The 7,059-nt window shown below is 46.1% G+C and overlaps 1 protein-coding gene across 1 annotated transcript in view; it reads left to right on the forward strand.

The window, feature by feature from the left end:
• camk2b1 (calcium/calmodulin-dependent protein kinase (CaM kinase) II beta 1) overlaps nucleotides 1-7,059 on the forward strand; it is an 86,400-nt gene that overhangs the window by 71,993 nt on the left and 7,348 nt on the right. The window lies entirely within an intron of this gene.

A 7,059-nucleotide genomic window follows, 5' to 3' on the forward strand; every position in this document is an offset into this window, starting at 1 on the left:
TAGGGTTAGGGTTAGGGCTAGGGTTAGGGTTAGGGGTAGGGTTAGGGTTAGTAGGGGTTGGGGTTAGGGTTAGGGTTAGGGTTAGGGGTAGGGTTAGTAGGGGTTGGGGTTAGGGTTAGGGTTAGGGGTAGGGTTAGGGTTAGTAGGGGTTAGGGTTAGGGTTAGGGCTAGGGTTAGGGTTAGGGGTAGGGGTAGGGTTAGGGTTAGTAGGGGTTGGGGTTAGGGTTAGGGTTAGGGTTAGGGTTAGGGTTAGGCCGGTTGCCTTTTAGTGGAGCCTGTTCAGTCTCTGACTCTGTAATGGTGGATGTCACCAAGCTGTGTTCCTGCTTTTCAGTTCTCACGGGAACATGGATTCTTGAATTGTCCTTGCAGTGAACGCTGCTCCTTGTTAGTGATGCAGTTGTTGCACCTGAATGAGGCCATTGCACTGCTAGATTTTTAAAATGTGAGAAATCCCTTGTACTGACTGGCCTAACTTGTGCTCTGCTTTGCATGAGCTTCTGTTGTTGATCAGACTGTAATATCCAGAGACTCAGGCAGAAATGTGTTTAGATGCTGCTGAAAAACTCTGTTGCGACTGGCTTTGTCTTTGGAGTGACTCATTAGAGGCTTTTTTAACCCCAAGCAGTTTCTGGGTGGTTTTTGGCCCTGTCTCATTTGACTGACTGTGTGCTCAGTTTGCACTGCGATATAAAGTCCTGCACCTCTATAGAAACAGCACAGCCATGGCCAGAAGGAGAGACGACTCAGAAATATCTTTTGCGTAGTGTGACTCAATCATCATGCCAAAAATTTCAAAGAAAGATGAAACAGAAGTTGAATTTCTTTGATTGTTGCTCTCATAAAAATTGAAAAAACATGGAGTCGACATGTACAATAAGTGTTAGCAATACTTCAGATAAATAATAATTAGATAGTTTTGTACAAACATTATTGATTAGTCTCCATGCGTGCCCTCCATCCTCTCTGTGTGTGCAGCAAAGTGTCGCCACAGCTGAGCGCTGACTCTTGGTCTGTGACACAATCAAGGTTTGTTTTTCTCCAATGTTTGATGCTACACATTGAATAAAGATAGTTTCATGACATATCAGGACTTTTTGGTTGAGTTTGCCAACAAAACCAAACGTCTCACTCGGTTTGTTCACAGATCGTTATGTTGGTTTTTTTCTTCAGTTTTTACAATAATAAACTGTAATTCTGTCATTTGGAAAACAAAACTGTAGCAGCAGGTTTTGAGGTTCTAGAGGTTTAATTACTTCATTTTAAAAATTCAAGATCCAGCACTACATGCTAAATGTGCCGAGACCGTTCTGTTGAAGACAACAGCCAGACGTGCAGCTCTTGAGCAGCACTGATGGTCAGGATGTGATCTAATGCTGTCAGCTGCTCAGAGCTAACCTCCTACTGACCCCTCATGGAGCCCAGCTGTATTGCTTCCTTATGGGGCGTTTTNTGTGTGTGTGTGTGTGTGTGTGTGTGTGTGTGTGTGTGTGTGTGTGTGTGTGAGGTTATGGGGGGCTGTGAAATGTAAGAGGCCTTGTAATGCTGTTGTGGTTTGGCTTTCTCAGAAGTATTGGCGTTTGACTGAAATCTTGATACTGAGGAGCACACACCTCTGAAATAGCGACATGCCTGTGTGGGGTGTCAGCTTGCGTAGCTGTGTGTGTGTGTGTGTGTGTGTGTGTGTGTGTGTGTGTGTGTGTGTTCTCCACATCTCAGCTGAGTACAATGCGTCTAAATCGGGTCATGGATGTAGCGTTTCGGTGCCAAGCATCAGAACAGAATGTGCGCTTCCTCCTCCTCCTCCTCCCTGTAGAGGTTTTGCTGCTATGTCACAAATTCCCGAGCAACCACGGAGGAGCCATCATGTAGGTCTGCGACAAAAATGAACCATCTGTGGAAACGTAGTTGGCAAATGGAAGTGTGCTTGTTTTACGGGCTTATTGTAGAAGCAGCAGCTCAAGTTTGAAAGTCTCCATAAGTGAGTAACCTGGATAAAGACGTGCAGTAAGACGTGTTCATCACCCTGAGAGGATTTAGGCCAGACTATGGAGATGGGGGAACAATCAGGCTGTTGAAAGACAGAAAGAAGAATGTCTCATGCTCTGTGATGGACAGTCAACAGGAGTGTTTCTGGTCATTGATTTAACCCTTTAAATCTCATCTGTGTATGAGTGTGAGATATCGAGAGGCTTTTTTCAGTGAAATAACCCCTTCCTGTCTTCAAGTCGCTTGGAGGTAAGTCTGTGCTGTTGCTTACTTTAAAATGTGCAGATCTATGAAGTCACCCTGTTCGCTGCACATCAAGCACACCAGCTCACCTGCGACTGTGTTAGGGTTAACACTGCGAAAGTACTGACAGGTTGTTAAGTTGGAGTAATTCAGCCATCCATGTTCCATCCAGAAGCTCATTCTAAAGAACAGCGAGGGTGGACCGCAGGAAGGCCCGCCTGTAGCTCTGCAGGATGCTTCTTCAGGTTTGTTACGTAAGAAATCTCCAAAGTCTGAATCCGTGTTTTTGAGGCTGTCGTGGTTACGCTGCAGTTTTAAGGCGGAAATGCTCTACCAGGACGCTGACTGCTTATTGTGCCCATAAATACAACGCATGGACGTGACAACAGGGTGAACACCGACTGTTCGCTGGTACGTCATCGAGGATGTAACTTCTGTGAACGTGTGACAGTAAATTAAATCGTGACTTTATCAATAAGTGCACAGTAAATCTGATTAAGTAGATAACCAGCCGGCTGATGAAGCTAATGATCAATTTTAATGTGAAATGAATGCAATCTGTAGACGACTGTGTCTCTGGCTGGTTCATGGTCAGTGCAGCCATGTGTTCATTCATCTTCTTTTCATAGCTCCACTACGAGATGGGGACAGACTTGTGATGGATTTCTCATATTTGCTGTTGGACAGAGTTAACATGGTTTCAGAGTCACTCTCTGCTCATTCATTCAGCCCCTAAATATCTAGTTCCATCTTTAGAAGTTTTTCTGAGGAAAAGAGAGGGATGTCTTGTCTTATTTCTTAACTCCAACTCCGACATAATCTGCTCCGGGTCAGCCAGCGTGTTTAAAGCACACAAAGAAGCTCAGCAGAGTGGCGCCAGAACTCGCTGCTAAGTGTTGTGGTGGTGCCACACAAGCTCACAAATGTATTTATACAACTCATAAAGTTGTATCTAATCTAAAGCTCACCGACGTATACCTGCTCAGAATGCTGTCGGTCTCTTGTGTAATCTCTGCGTAGATTCAGCGCAGGAGGATCAGTCAGCTTGACTGGCTGTGTGTCAAACACAGCAAAGCAGTGACATATGTGGGGAATTCATCCGTCGCTCCTTTGGTGGCTGCTGTGCAGATAAGGAGCTGTCTTCCACTGCGGCTGATGGCGATCGACATTGACTTTGCAGTCAGACAACGAACGCCACCCTGTGTCCACCACCTCCACTTCAGCGATGCGTTCTCGGTAGCTCGCTGCTGGGTATGTGAGGATGCCGGTGCAGGGTCTTCAGTAGCTGCTCCATTCCAGCCAATCAGAACTTCAACTTCAGCGTGGCGCAGCAGCTCCACCTTGTTTGCCATCCATGCGCTTCTGGGTTGTACTTGTTACCTCCTTGCTTGTGTTGTATCTGCTCTCAGATGAACGTCGCTTTGGATAAAAGCGTCTGCTGAATGAAACTGTAGAATTTGACCCGTATGAACATGAGATCCTTCCTTAAGCCAGCCGGCATCAGTGCTGTGGTGCTGGAGTCGTTCTGTCAGTAAATTATTTTTGTGTTTTCATGGACAATTTAACCCTTTGACAGGCAAAAAGTCCAAATTACATTCTGGTTTATTATTTTTCAATCTGAAAATGAACCTTTTTTACATGATTAAGTGCCAGACAGAGGATTGGCAAAAAGACATCACCTTAGGCTCTGGGAAAGTGTTACTGCCCAGAGCTACTGACAAACCATAAAATGATTAATCAGAAGAATCAGAATCAGGTTTATTGTCATTACACAATGTACATGAAGCTGCACTTGACTTCTGTCCTTACATACAAATAACAGACTGGACATAAATGTGTATAGAACAAGGACCATGCAGAAGTAATCAGTGGGAATTCTTATTTATTTTTATTCATTTTAACATTTTTTCCTGTCTGTCATTGTTGTGGTAACATTAAAGTAAGCTTTCTCTTGACCTTTAATAAAAGTAGGAACCTCAGAAGTTACCAGTACTTATCAGTGTTGACTGAGTGAAACAGTTCATGGTGACGTACTGCTCAGGCGTATCGCCCAACCTCCAGGCTCTACTTGCCCTGTATACACAGTGAACGGTATCCTACCCCTACCCAGGTCCCAAATTGGAGCCCCACCACCCCACCCCTCTGGCAGGAGTGGAGAGGGCACCTTGGGATGGGACTCGGGGCTAAAGGGGGAGGCGTCTAAATTTAGGCCGGGTGGCAGGAAACACAGCCGGAGAGGTGTTTAAAGGCACACCGCTCTGCTAGCGCCACCCTTGGATAGCATTAGCCTCACACAGCAGTTTTAAGACTGTTAAGGTACTAACGGGCGGATAGCGCAGAGAAAACTACAAGAGCCAGGTGAGTGCGGGAGGAACTCGTGTTTGGTTGGAGCGGTTTGTGTCCTGTTGGCCTTTGTAGGATCTTGTCAGGTCAGTGCTCGACAGCTGGTTGGTAACCCAACACCTGTGCTGGCTTTTGGAGCATCTGAGCACATATCTGGTCCGTTACTCTTGTAGACTTACATAGAGGAGAGTATGTCAGACGGGTCTTTTCTGAGCGCTGCTTGTTGTTGTCCAGGCAATCATTTTCTTCCGTCAGTCAGAATTTAAAGGATTACTTGGTGTTAAATTGGTAATCCTGACAATCTTCTTTTGGTAACATGTTGAATTAAGTGTCAGTGGCTGGGATGTCTCTTTGAACACATCCCCTGTGGGCTGAACTCTGGCGTGTTTCTGCTTGGTTCCTGGTGTTTTTCATCGCTGAGAGTTGGAAAATGGACAATTATCGATGCAAATACAGACGATGAAGTCCGTTTGATTTGATTGTGTTGGAGGGTGCAGCCACACCTCCTTGTTTGGCCTCTTCTCTATTTATCTGTCTGTTTCTTTCCTGCACAGGCCTTTTCCTTCCCTCTGTTTGTCAATGAGTTGTTCGTTTGCCAGCTGATTAAACAGACGAGCGGTAATGAGTAACATCCAACTCTCTCTCGTTATCACAGCCATCACTGCTGTCATCATCCATCCTCTGCTCACTGGCGAGACTCCCATTAAAGTCTCAGTGAAACCTCACGAGTAGCAGCAGCCACAGTCGTAAATCCTGCCAAAATGGAGTCATTAACCAAGATAACGAGGAAAATGCTTCTTTTTCCCCCTTATTCATTTTATCAACTCTCATTGAAACGTAGCAGTGATTTCCCAGAGCGAGAAAAGGTCGACTGTGCTCATCATGTTGTATTCTCACATGGCCTCCCATCACTCGCTCTGACATCTCTGTTGTGCGCAAAATGTGTGTGTGGTTGTCATCTCTCTTGGCGTATGTATGTGTGTGTTTGGTCTCATTCTATCTGTGTGTGTGTGTGTGTGCACGTTACCAGGGAAGAGCTTAGACAACAGCTCGCTTAAGGCGCAGTCCAGCACCAGCTCCCAGCCTGATAGTTCCTCAGCTGCTGTGCACTGTAAGTCAGCATGGCCCGCCACATGCAGCCTGTGACATACACACAAGTCCACCGCTCCGCTAGCAGCTCCTTACACTAAATCCTTCCTTGGGTGTTTTCCATTCAGTCCCTGCATGTATTAACAGCATACATCTGCTGCCATTTAGCACCACGAAGTCCCCGAAGGTCCGTAGTCGGCGCCATTCCCGCGTCTCACTGTCAGAGGGACCTGAAACATTTACTAACAGCATAAATAGTGAAAGAAAACAAGCCATTCTGAAAACCATTAAATGCTTTGTAGTATTTCTGCTCCTCTGCTAACCCATCCTCCTGCCTTGATCCGCCCACGCCTCGTGTGTTGAGAGTAGCTCTTAGTCTCCCCCTCATGGACGTGGATAGCATAACAACACATCCCTTGTGCTATTTTTCATAGCATGAGTCTGCTATCTGAGCGACGCCTCGTCTCGGAGAGCTCTAATGATGCATTGGTGACTTCAGTCCACGTTTGATTAGATTGTGGCGGTTCGTCTCAGCGCTCTCCCAGATGAGGTTGGTGCTCGTTTGGTCGACCCGTCCATTTAAGCGCACTGTCTTCCATGTTCCTCCCTTCCTAAACCCAGCTGCCGCCAAGTTTGCTGACCTGCTGGGCTCAGTGCGTAGGGGCTCAGGGCCCATATCGGACGGAGAAGGGAGATCCAGCACTCCGCCTCCCGCTGCCCTCTCCGCCCCCTCCCCTCCACACACCCCTGCTGTCCCAATGCAGAGTAAGTAGATGACCACTGGGTGAGGCTCATGCCCACATGGACCAGCATCTCCCGGTCCTGAGTTTTCTTGCCAAGGTGATCAGATGCAGTGCTGTCGTGTCATTTCTAAGCTCTACGTAGAACTTTAGTTTTTAGCACACGTGTTATTCCTGCATCATCAAGATATTTGCTGAGCTTTGATAACGTACAATCAAAATCCATTTACTTTCATGGGTTTTTGGGCAGAACAAAGCTGCTAATGTCGTGTGTTTTGGTGATGAAACTGACTTTCTGTGGAGCATGATAAAGTTTCTGTTGTGTTACAGAATTAAACACAACAACAATGCCGTCCTTCAGCTTCCACTTTATTAAGGATGTAAAAGTATATAAAAACATAGTGACACTTGATGTAGTGTAGTGGTTTTAGCACCGCTGTACTGGTCCTCAGACAGCGTTCACAAGCTGGAGGTCACATGCAGACCCTCGGCTTCGGGTTTGCTGCCTACTGTGCATTTATTGACATGAAAAGGGTTATTTAGAGATTGTACCCGTTATTAATACATGCAAATGAAAGTCTCAAGATAAATATTAGCAGAGCTCCGGATACACTTTACTCCATGTGAAACACTGCAGTACGAGCTCAGCTGTGTG

Source organism: Stegastes partitus, unplaced genomic scaffold (assembly GCF_000690725.1).
Source record: "Stegastes partitus isolate 25-593 unplaced genomic scaffold, Stegastes_partitus-1.0.2 Scaffold569, whole genome shotgun sequence".
NCBI lineage: Eukaryota > Metazoa > Chordata > Actinopteri > Pomacentridae > Stegastes > Stegastes partitus.